Consider the following 14011-nt stretch of genomic DNA (forward strand, 5'->3'; position numbering starts at 1 on the left):
TATTATATAAATAATAAATATAAATAATAATATTAATAAAACTAAATATTAAATAAAACAAAATATTAAATATTAAAATAATTTATATAAAAAAATTTTTTTGAATAATTCTTTAAATAAACATTTATTTCAAAAATTATACTAATTATACAAGTTTCTTATTACAAGAAATGTATAATATTTTAATTGTATTTTTTTTCTAATTTAATTCTAGTTTTTCGCATTTATATGATATATGATATATTCATTTTATTAGTGTTTTTTATTTTATAATTTTGATGTTATACAAAAAGATTTTATATAATAATTTTATTCACTTTAAATATATCTTGTATTTGTAATGAAAAAGTTATATTTTGTTTGAAATGAAAAAAGAACATTCATATGTAATAATAATATGTCATAAATAATTTTTATATAAATAAATGCTTTGAAATCATTTTTTTAACCAGGATGCTGTATATATGCTATATAATTTTTTTAATGATAGTTGATATTGAGATCAATTCTCAAAGGAGTTGATATGAACAGCATTTAAGATCAAATATATAAAATGATATCATGATTATTTTATGATGTTATATATACATTTTATATATATTAACAATTAATTATTCGAAATCAGTATTTTATATAAGTATTTTATATAAGTATTTTATATCAATATTTTGTATCAATATTTTATATAATAATGTTTTTTTTTTTAGAAAAACGTAACAAAATTCAATAAGAGCAAAACTTTGTATATTAAACAGTTTCACACATATTAATCCCCAAAGTTATAGGATTTTATAATTATCAATCTAAAAATAAAATATATAACCACAAATCATATAAACATAAAATACAACAATATGAAATATTTTTTTTTTAATTTTATTGACCAATGAAGCTATACTTATTAATTATTTAAAATTTTAAATTTACATAATATATACTACTGATTTGCTAATAATATATTAATTGCAATCAATTAACAAGTAATCAATATGTGCATCTATGTATCTCAAAAAGAATTTTTCATAATAATATGATCGGTTCCTATTTTATTCCAAGAATATTTATTGGAAAGCGTTATAATTATTTTATAGGGAATATATTAATTAGTTTATTAGAAAATACATCGTTAAATAATTGTCAAACATTATGACTGACATTATAACAAAATGAATGTCCAGCATATTATATTCGAAGTAAAAAATGTTTTAAATAAATTTTATCCAAATCAATGAATAAATCAAAGAGAATTTTTATAACCGATTCAATTTTCATAATTTAACCTTATTGGATTTTTCTGGGAAACTTTAAAAAATATATTATTTAACAAAAAATGTCAACTACATTGAAAAATATGAAAAAACGAATTACTACAGCATATACCAGAATAAACTCATTGTCAAAAATAATAAAATGTGCATATGATTCAATGATTCAAGGTTACAATTTTGTATCATCGCAAATGGTCAAAACTTCAAATATTTTCTTAAGGTAAAATTATTTTTATAAACAGATTTGACTTTAAATGTCCTTGATAATAGTTGTTTGAATTGATTTTAAAGCTGATTATTACGGATATAAAAAAATTATAGCATTTTAATCAAAAAAATATAAATAATTTTTATAAATTTTGAATATATTTTATAAATTTTATAAATTATTCAAAATATCCTCAATGCATCCATTCATATTAAAAATAATTAATATGTTATATTATCATATATCAGAAAATATAAAGTTTTTTTATATTATTATAAATAATAGAGATATTCAAAATGGATAAAATTATTAAATCATTCTATATTAATATTTTTCAATAATTAAAAAATATAAAATTTTATAAAGTTTTATTGTTATAATTGGACAAGTTAAGGAATTCATAATTTTACATTATTTTAGATTAAAATTTACAATTATTATAGTTTCTTGCCAAAATTATTTTGTTAATATAAATTTATTATTTATTATTTTATTCATTTGATCAAGAATATCAAAAATTATATTTTTAGTATATATATATATACATATACAATATATATATAATAATATATACAATAACATTTCTTTAAATAAATATATACATAGATTTTTCTTAATTAGCCTAGTATGGAACCGGATTTCTAGATAAACAAATTTAATATATATATAATATAAATATAAATGAATAAGTTATTTATATGTAGATTTTAAATAAAGTAAGAAATGTGTGTCTGTGTGTGTCTCTGTGTGAGTGTGCGTGTGTGTTAAACATTGAACAAATGGTACAAAATGATATTGCGAGAATAATACCATTTTCGAGAAAAAAATTAGAGGATCCTTGAAATTATATATTTGTTAGAAACATTGGCGTGTGGATATTGAAGTGTGAACATGATCTTGAGATATATTTTCCAATCTTAACGACACAAGATATTTATCTCTCAAAAGCGGAAAAAATTATTTTTTTATTGAAATCATATATTTGTATTCTTAATTTTTTTTTATATTGTTAGATATTATATTTATGATCTTATGGATATAAAATAATTAATAAAAATTATTTTTTAAGATTATTTATAAATAAATTATCAAAAATATAATAATATATATAATCAAAATGCTTTTTAATCGTAATAATAAATTCAATACAAATAATTATAAAATACAGTTATTTAATCGTATACTTTCCAAAAAATCAAATTTTTTATTAAATGTTCCATTTTCATGTTGTTGTATAATTTGATATAACTGCATGATCATCATCATAATTTTGATATCTAATGGTATCTGACATTTATAAATAAATTTTTAAAATGAAGTATGAAAAAACTATGAAAAGAAAGTACAAGATATTCAATAAAATATATAACACTAACTATAATATCATAATTTTATAATTTAATTATTTATCTGGTTCATTTAATTCCATCATTAATCAATTTATTTCACAAAGTTTCATAAAATTTCACAAAATAAGTAATTCTAATTATTAATTCTTAAAGTTAATATAAATTAAATATTAATTATAACTATTATAACGATTATAAATATTATATTATTATATTCACATTATATTTACATTATATTATTATTATTATTATATTATATTATTATTGCTATACTATAATAATCTATAATAATTAAATTAATTTTCACAATTTGAAGATAAAACTCGCAATCAATTTGTGTAATAACTAATGACTAGCGAATTTTTTGTTCACATATGTTGGCTGACTCGAATATGTATTTATTTATATAAAAAAAACTTTAAAAGGTTTTATATCTTCAAATGTCATTATCTTTATCCATACATATGGATTTTTAAAATTTCTCACTATCATTATATATAAAAGTTTGCAAACCGATTGAACGCGAGCAGCCATTTCATTTTGTATGCTTTAGAAAACTAAACTTTTTCCAGATATTTAAAATGACTTAAAAAGCAATAAAGAAATGAATTTTGAAAATTTATTTTTTCAAAAAAATTAATATATTAAATCACAATGATTTCACACAAAAATTCTGATCTTTTCGAGATTGATAATTAATAATAATAATAATAAAAATTATTATAGCTATCTCAGTAGTAATTAGTAATAGCTAATTTTTTTTTTTTATTTTAAAGCTAAGATTTTGCTTTTTATAATGATAGAAAAAACATTGAACTCTGCTAGACTCTTTTTTAAAATTAAGATTGGAAAAAAATTTAAAGAATATATAATTCTAAAAATATTAATATTATCAAAATGAAATTTGATATAATACAAATACATAATATTTGTTATATACTTGTTACATACTAAGTATATACTTATACTTAGTATACTAGTATATTTATTCCAATCAAAAATTAATGAAATTAAAGAAATAGAAAAATTGTAAATAATAATTTTTTTTCAGCAATTTGGAAATTGAATACTTTAAAGCCATGCAACTATGTTAATTATTAAAAAATATGAAAAAAAATCATACTATACTGTAACCAAATGTTCAATTAATTATCTGTATAAAAATTTTTTTATTTTGAGAGTATTTAAAAAAGAATTTTTGAGAGACAAATATTCCACTGTGTGGCGATGATACACTGTGTGTATCATCCTGAGAAGAATTATTACAATTATTGGCAGATCAGTTTTCTAGAAACAGGAATTTTATAGGTGGCTAGCCTCTCAATTTAATTCTACGAATTTTAGGTTTGGAGTATCGCTTGATCAGAGTGGTCCATAGTATTATTGATGTTTGTATGCTTCATCGAAAACTCGCGATATCGCGAGATGAGCGTGGAAGGAATTTTAGAGAAAGTTAAAATTATGAGCGTATTGATAGAATTTTTTCAAAATCAGAACTTCTTAACTTCAGAACTTTTTTAATTTCCGAAGATTTTTAAATATCAAATCTTTACATCTCAGAATTTTCTGAACTCTTAAACTTTGTAACTTTGAACGAATAAAACTTTAGTGAATTCAGTGATAAACCTTCATTATCATATGAACTTTGCTCTTGATTGTTTCAGAATAGAACTTTGTTAACAGAACTTTGTAATAAATCAATTTTATTATTATCATAGCTTTAAGAACGGGTTGGGGCTAACAATATAGTATATAACATAATCAATGATTATATGCATAAGATAATTATTACTTAATTTTTATACATAAACAATTATCTTTTTATGTAAAATCTAAAATCTAGATATAGTACAATATCATATAATATATAAAAATGTAATATTTATTACTTATTTTAAAAAATCAATAATTTTTATCTGTTTCTTTGATTATAATTCTGTTGTTGAAACAAAATCATGCTATTTTTATTATTTTTTTTATTATAATTTTATTATAAATTTATTATTATAAATTTATTATTACATTTTTATATAAATAATACACAATAATTAATAAATTATTTTGTTTAATGTATCTCACAGCGATTTCAAATATATTGTTCTGAGTGATTTATTTTGTTATTGTTGTTATATATATACATTGCACATAGTATACATATATACATCTTGACCTTTGTTTTTCATTTTCTATAAGTTTTTTTTGCTTCGATTATTTCATTTGTCTATTAATTTTCTAAAATATTGTCATTTATATCATGTGTTTCCCCGTTTTTAAATTTAAATAAGTATAAAATCATTCAATTAATATGATGCTAACATAACTTGTTAAATCCTCAATATATAATTATATATATAGTATTCTTTAAATTCATCTGAATAGTTAATTATCAATATCAAATTTTCGTCATGAAAATTTACAAAATGTTAAGAATGACATTTCTTCAAAAACGAAAACAAAAAGAAATATATAATATTCTTGATATTAATTTTTTTTAAGAATTTTCTTAAATCTCATTTTCTTATTATATATTTAAATATTTATGAAAGAAATTTTTTATATATTGTTTTTTTAAGTTTATTATTATCGATTTATAATTATGTTGTTTGTAGTGAGCATCCTATTTGAAGAAATTTGAAATTTATATCTATTTTATTTAAATTATAAATTTATTGATTATATATTATCAATTACAAATTTATAATATCTTCTTCATTTATGATATTTAAAAACTTTTTAAAAAATTCGTTTTCTATTAATTTTTCTTCACTTGAAAAAAAAAAACTTGAAATAACTTGAATTCTCTAACGTTTTTTTCATCGCGAATGATAAAAGAAAACTAATTCTTTATTAGTTAAAAATTTGTTTCTTTTTTATTTTGTTTATATAATTGAATCTATCAAAAATGAATAATTAAGAAATATTTTTTTTCATCTTTCTTTATATCCATAATGCATCATTAACTATTTTATTTTAGCGATTTTTTTATCATGTATTTATTTGAGACATTTCTAAATTTTATTTATATATTGAAAGATTTTGAAAAAATTTCCGATTATTTTGCCAATTGTTCACTATATTTTTTTCGACATTCAATATTATTCAATATTATTTTTACAAATTTTCTATTATCTAAAGATTCTAAAACTTTTGAATTCATTTCAACATTTATTCATGTTCATTTTAACATTTAATATAATATATATCTAATATGTAATAAATTAAAATGTCATGGAAATTAACTGTAATAAATATAAAAATAATAAAAATAACTTTGGCATAAAGATAAATATGAAATAAATAATTAAAACTAAAATTATATTAATATGTTCATTAACAAGGACACATGAAAAACGTTGCATTATCGAGTTAATTCACGATATGATTAATAAAATTGATATGTAATAATTATTGATTATCTTATATTGTCATTATGGCTATAAAAAATTACTATCTATTTCAATCGTTAACCGGTTAAAATGAAAATCGATTGAAGCGAGAAGAGATAAGAAATCCACTATATACATATATATGTATATAAATATAGAAATTCACTAAACAACTGAGAATCAGAACTATATTTAATTATTAATTTCTAATATCTATTAACATCAATTAACACAAATATATTTCTGTTAATAAATATTAAAACGTCTATCCTGCATGAAATCATTTTGCAAAAATATTATAAAAAATCATTATTCTAAATTTATTTAATATTTTACATAATTATATATGAAGTGAATGAAAAATCAGATTTATAATAATCAATTTATAGATTAATATTTTTTTATTAATATGATTATGCTATCATATAACGATATTTTCTTTATAACACAAGAAATTTTATTCTAAATATTTTATAATAATCATTTATACGTTTTTACTTAATGATCATTTATACGTTTTATACTTATTATGAAAAATATGTTGATAAACTTAAAATAAAGTATAAACATTTAAATTGAAAATAAAAATGAAAATAAGAGTGAATTATATAAATTATTAATAATGTTTAATATTACATAAATAAATATATATTTAAGTTTAAATTATATCTAAAGGATTTTTATTAACTTCAAAATAACAAATTTGTACTAGTTATGTGCAGAAAGTACGTTGATAATAAATATATAACAATTAAAATTTTAAATAATATAGGATTATGAATTTTGATATGTACAATTGTTTATGACTTTTATAAAACTTTTTAATATATTTTCTATTAATTTATTAACTATAGTTTGATTGATTTCAAATCATGTCATTATTTTTTAAATGAATTATATTATATATATATAAATAAATTATATATAATGAATTATATTTCAGTATTTTGCTACATTTTGCTATATTTTGCTAACATAATAATATAAATGTTTGAGTTAGATAAGTCAAATAATAATATCACATTAAATCAAAATAAAATTAATTAAAAAAATAAATATGCTTATTATTATTATTGATGCTTATTTATTTTGCATCAAAATTTTTTATTTATTTTGCATTTGAATATTGATTATTCAATTGATTGAATATTTATTATATATTCTAAACATACATAAAATTAAATAAATTATAGCAAGAAATTTTTCAAAAAATTATAATTAGCAATATAATTTTTATTCCTTGGATTGTTAATTTGCAATATCATTTACGTTTAACAAATAACGATTTTATAGTAAAAATATATTTCACATAACTCATTGATTTCAATAAAATTTTGCGATGTTCTATTTCTACAACTATAAAAATATAACTATAATTTTAATTGTAAATCTTTAATTATTCATGATAAAAATATAGAAATTTCATATATATCGATATGGATTCAGAGAAACTATTTGTTTAATAATGATAGGAAAAAAAGATATAAAAAATATATATAAAAGATATATATACAAATATATTAAAAAAAGTTTTTTGAAAATGAAAAATCTTCATAATTTTTTTTTTACTTTGTTGACATTCGTGCTTTTGCAGTTTTAAATCCTTATCATAAGTGATAGAAGTGATTGAATTTTTTTAATATCAAAAGTAAAATTTTAGTTTCTCACATTTTGAAAGGTGATATTATTAGAAACTAGTTTCTTTTTTATTATTTGAACAAGTATTTATCAAAGTATTTATCAAGAACATCAAGAACAACAACAATTATCGGAAATTTTTCATTTAATATTAATTTTTCATTAGATTTTCAATTTATTTGTCAAATTTATAAAAGATATACAATAAATGATTATTAAAGGAATATCTCTTTTCATCTCTCCTATTTAGAAATGTCAATATTGCTTTCAATATTCAATCAATTTGAAAAGAACAAATAAAATTTAAAAAAAAAATATAAAAGAATGAATAATACTACATATATTTATAGCTCTTATACACTTATACTATTTATAGTTAATCTTTTCAATATTATTATTAGAAATATAATCTTTATAATTTTTTTTATATCTTATTTAAAATAAAAATATTTTTTTTCTATTGACAGATAATTAAATAAATAGAATATATATACATATGCCAAAAATATATTTTTTAGTTATTAATAAAAAACATTGGCGAATCACTAATCACAATCACTAAATAATAATGTTAGCGTTGATTATATGCCGATTCATTTAATAAATGTTCCCACATTTTTGAGACACTCTGTATACTTACATTGTTTTCTCTTATGTTTAAGATATCCGATATAAAAAAAAAAAAATGAAAATTATTGAAAAATTATTCTTATTGTATAAAAAAAAATAGTTCGATCAAAAATTTATTCATTTCAAAAAAATCACAAAATAATGCAATTAATTTTTTTGTACAAAAATGACCAAATAGAGATCATATGAAATGATATACATATTGTTAAATGAAATTATATAATGTAATTAATAAAATTAAATATAATAATCAATCCGTTTTGTTAATTTTTATAAAAAATCTATTTTTTATAAAAAATATTAATTTGTTTATATTGAAAAAATTAATTTAGAATATATATTATTAAAAATTTACTTAACAATATAAAAATCAAGGAATACAATATTCGATTATTGCGAGTTTTTCAAGCAATAAGTTTTATAAACTTTAAGATATAATTATATATAATATAATATTTTTATATTAATATAGTATTTAATAATTTTTCGACGTAAATAGTTTAATACTTTTTTAGAAACAAATGACAAACTGTATCAATTATATAAGTACATAATGATTCTACATAAAAAATAGAATTTGAAATCTTTATACTATTTCTATTTGGTCTACAAAATTAATTAGATCTAATACAAATTAGATCTTGTAAATTGTTTATAATTTAATATATCTATTTAATATAATATAATTTAATAAAACTTAATCGTTATTTTTATATAAATTTTTATATTTTCTTAAATCGATGTTTCAAAACTATTTCATGAATTAATTTCCACTAATGTATACGAAGCATTCTATATAGCATTTTATATAATATATATGAATACATAAACTTTCACTGGAAAACTATTTTATTAATAATAATTTAGTAAAAATATAAAAAAACTATGTATTTCAATTTTTAAATATTATACGAAAATGAAATTTACAATAATTGTAAACTATACATGCGATTGAATACCAGCCGCTATAATGTGTTTACATAAATAATAATTGAAAAGGGACAATTACATGATGCATGATCTGTTACAAATGTATAGGCAATATTCTATATAATAGTAGTAATTTTTTCTTGCAAATATTTTAAAAACTAAAATCAAGTGATTATATTATTGTAGAAAAAAGTTGTTTTGAATCTTATTCTCTATAACATATTTAAAAATTATCAAAATCAGAAAAGAAATAATTTTTTGTAATTTCATTTATAATTATAATCAATTTATAATATTTTACTTATTATTACAATAATTATAATAAATAAAAAATTGGAGAAATTATATAAAATTATTTTTTTAGTTTTATAATTGTAATATTTATTGTAATATATCATTTTTTTTTTAAAAAAAAGAGTGATTGATAAGAAATAAATTCAGAAAAAAAAATCTCATAACTAAGATTAATTTATTTTATATTTCTTTTATAACTGCTGCATATCAATTAAATTTAAGACATGTGTCCATGTGCAATTAATTTATGATATTTTTCATGACACTTTCATGATGAATATAAATAAAGTGATATGATTAAATATTTTTTTTTTGTTTCGATTAATTTCTACTTTCCAATAGCGAAATATATATGTTGAAATATTTGAAATATTTACTGAGATTTCAGAGTGTATCAATAAAAATGATAAAGAAAAAATTAGAAGAAAAAATATTTAGATTTGTTTCATAATGTAAAATGTTATTCACATTTAAAACTAAAATTATTAAAATGGAATAAATAAACAAAATATATATACTATAAATAAATTTATCAATTTTAATGAAAATGAAATTACTCATAAACTGCATAATTTATGCAAATTACTTTGATTTATGCAAATCACACGTAGAAAATTATTGCTTTCTTCTTGATGCTTAATTCAGATAATAAGATTTTTATAAACATCAAATTTTAACATTGAATTTTTTACTTAAAATTTTTTTTTCTTTTTTAAAATTGATATTTTGATCGATAGAAATAATAGAAACTTAAAACTTATTAGTTTTTTTTTGCAATATTTTACATTCCGAATAATAGAGTCTATTATAGACTATTCTCTAAGTATATAGACTATTCTCATTAATTACTGCAAAGAATAAGTTGTATTTCTAAATAAATCTACAAATTACTCTCATAAAAAATATCACAAATTATTTATTAATGGACTTGCATCGTTAAGGAAGCATATGATTTCATTGCATCTTAAAATTGCACTTAATACATTATCTATAAAAATAGTTATCTATTGCTATGGCAAACAATTCCTAAATTACGAATTTGGTTATCACAAGATTCTGATTTATTGAATGAGAAAATTTACTGCTATTGAGAATGGGCTCTGATCGGTCGTTGTGTATTGATTTAATATGTGATAAAAGCCATTGTTATGATAGGAATTTAATTCTAATAAATGAATAATAAATCTATATACTTGCTTATATAATGACAGAATGGATTCTGATAAATTCTAGAAATCATTATTATGATAAGAATTGCGATCTTAATTTGCTATCTGTAATAAGATGATCTCTAATGGATTTTTGGATAATGGTATGCTTGAAATGGTGTTAATTTGTTTGTTATAATTGAAAGAAAAAAAAATGCAACTTTACTTAATATTGAATTTAAACTATCTATAAGAACTGATCTATAAAATTAAAATTTCTAATTTCAAACGCGACTAGACTGATTTTGTCCCAAGATCTTATTATTGTTATTTATCTCTCTTTCACAAGACAAACCTTTTTATCTCGAAATAAGATTTAAAAAGAATATATTTAAAAGAATATTTTTTATTCTAAATTTTCCTTTAAAAAAATAATTCCTGTCGCCTTTCCAATATAGCTACGATAAACTTTAAAATGAAGTATCAAGGAGCTATGTAAAAGTATAATTTGCATCAAAATGGCTAAATTATCTCTCAGGACTATTTAACTTCTTTGCAAGCCATACAAGTTTGGCTTGCGGTTAACCACTCTTTGTCTTCGAAGCGACGTACATTTATATTGATTCTTTCATCAAAATCTAATCACTATTATATATATATATATATATATATATGCTTCTATTTTTAATGCATTATTTTTAGTTTTATTATTAGTTTTTATTAGTGAATATGTAATAGTGATTAGTCTGATGGTGGAATGACATTTGAAAGAAAAGTTTTTTAGAGATATAATAGAAACTTTTTTCTTCTCAAAAAATCAATCAAAAAAAAAAAAAAATTATAGGCCATAATCAATTTATAAATTGCCAATTGTATAATCATGTTTTAAATTAATTATTGTTACTAAATACTTAATAGCCTGTGTGACATATAGAAATTCATTATATTCATTCATTATATCAATAATTTCATTCATAATCAATAATTTGATGACAACAAGAAAGACAAAAATTTTTCAAAAATTACATATTGATTATATGCAAACTTACTTAAAAAAAGAATTATATATTAGATAAAAAGACTGTTAAAAACTTAAAGAAATATAAAATAATATATAACAAACTGATGAATATATGTTACTTTATTGTTTGCTCTAATATATTATATAGAAAAATAATATTATAGTCATATTTAAAATATTATGAATATTAAAAAGTAACAAATAATGAAAATTGTTATAATTTAAACAAAATATTAGAATTAATAATAATTAATTAATAATAATTAATTAAAAAATTATTTATATAATTTATATATAAAAAATATATAAATTATATAATTATATATAAATAATTTATTTATAAAAAATATAAAATATTATTATATATAAAATATGAAGTATCATATATAGTATATTTAGAGTATATTTAGAATGCATTATAAAATGCATTTGAAAAATTAATTTTAAAGATCAAAACAATATAAAAGATAGTAATAAATAATATAAAAATATTGGTTAAAATTTATTTATTGAATTATAAACAATTAAAATTTAGAAGCGAGACAAAAAGAAAGTAAAACCATTAATTTTGTTATAGCAATTTCTTCATTTCGTTTCATTTAATTTCAATGAATTGAAATTGCTTATAACTTAATAAATAACTTAATAAATAAATCTCAATCGAAATTTTTATCATTAAGTCTATATGTTATATTTAAGAATTAAAAAAAATTAAATTATATTTTAAAATATAATTATATTCTACTGAAATTATTGTGAAAACTGAAACTGCAAATTATTCAAAAAAATAACAAAATTATTCAATAAATTATAAAAAATCAAATAATAACACCAAAATATGGGCATGATTTTAATTATTAAAACAATGAATTAGAAACTGTATAATAGTTTGAAAAGTTTATGCCTCAAAGATTATAATAGTTGTGATCCAAATTGCCGCAAATATATATTTCTAGAAACATTAACAGTTATTGAATTATTACATTGATTTTTATCTATATATATGCATTTATGATCTGTGCGTTATATGTGATCACTTATATTTATTTACTGTTATTTTAATACATATTATGTTCAGCATCTAAAATATACAATATCTATATAATAAATAAATATTATCCAATAAGCTAATATAACTTATACTAATATTTATCTATAAAGAATTTGATCCATGAAATGCCAAATTGAAGTAATCGAAGTTACAATAATAAATGTAAAGTTGATCACGTAACAATAATTTCGATTATCCAAGAATTATTTTATATTTTATTTTCACATTTCATGAATCCAAAAGATTGGTAATATTAATTCATCCATAATATATAGATAATATATAGATACTGTCATGTATCTGTTTATAAATATATTTATAAAAATAAATAAAGATTTAACGATTCAACAATTTGCTATAATATTAGCAAAAATTTTTGTTAATCTTGAAAACTATGAATTTGCATTTACAATTACAAATTTTATAGTTTTTTAATCAAATATTAATTTAATCTTTAAGATATAAATTTTTAAGATATAAATCGAGATATCATATGTTCTCTAATTTATAAGCCGAATAATAAAATGTCTACTAATTAATATAAAATTAAATTGATGAAATTTTTATCAATATGAATTTTAGTTCAAATGTGAATTCATAAATAGATACAATTTTTGAAATAAATCATAGTTTCTATTTATTTTAGTAATTATTTTACTAATTACATTTAATGAAAGTTCGATTATTCATATTTTTTTACTGAATAGTGATTTTAAATTATCGAATTAATATATTTCATTGATAAAAAAATTTAAATTAATTATGTAGTACAATGAAAATTTTATTATAATTTATAATATAAATTTAATAAAAATTTGAATTCAGTTGTGATTAATTAATTTTATCAATAATTTTATTAATAAGAAATAATGAAAATAATGAAAATTTTGCTATATTTTATGGTATAAATTTAATAAAAAATTCTAATAATTTTAAAATATATCAAAATATATAATATTAAAATATAAGTAATATTAAAATATAAAGTTCTAATTTATTTATATATAATTATATTTCAATTGTTAATAACAATAAATAATTTTTGTTATTAAAAGAATTTAATATAAAAAATTAATTTTCTAATATTT

The 14011-nt window shown here is 17.8% G+C and overlaps 1 protein-coding gene and 1 long non-coding RNA gene across 4 annotated transcripts in view; one reads left to right on the forward strand and one right to left on the reverse strand.

The window, feature by feature from the left end:
• The window catches only part of LOC116185935, a 17152-nt gene extending 7150 nt beyond the window's left edge, over nt 1–10002 (forward strand). The window contains exons 2-3 of the long non-coding RNA XR_004150833.1: nt 1116–1125; nt 9993–10002. This is a non-coding gene — a long non-coding RNA (uncharacterized LOC116185935). The remainder of the gene's footprint in view (nt 1–1115; nt 1126–9992) is intronic.
• Nucleotides 1–14011, reverse strand: part of LOC102677850 (pancreatic triacylglycerol lipase-like) — a 60397-nt gene that overhangs the window by 42032 nt on the left and 4354 nt on the right. The window lies entirely within an intron of this gene.

The sequence above is a fragment of the Apis dorsata genome, unplaced genomic scaffold, assembly GCF_000469605.1.
Source record: "Apis dorsata unplaced genomic scaffold, Apis dorsata 1.3 scaffold_333, whole genome shotgun sequence".
Taxonomy (NCBI): Eukaryota; Metazoa; Arthropoda; class Insecta; order Hymenoptera; family Apidae; genus Apis; species Apis dorsata.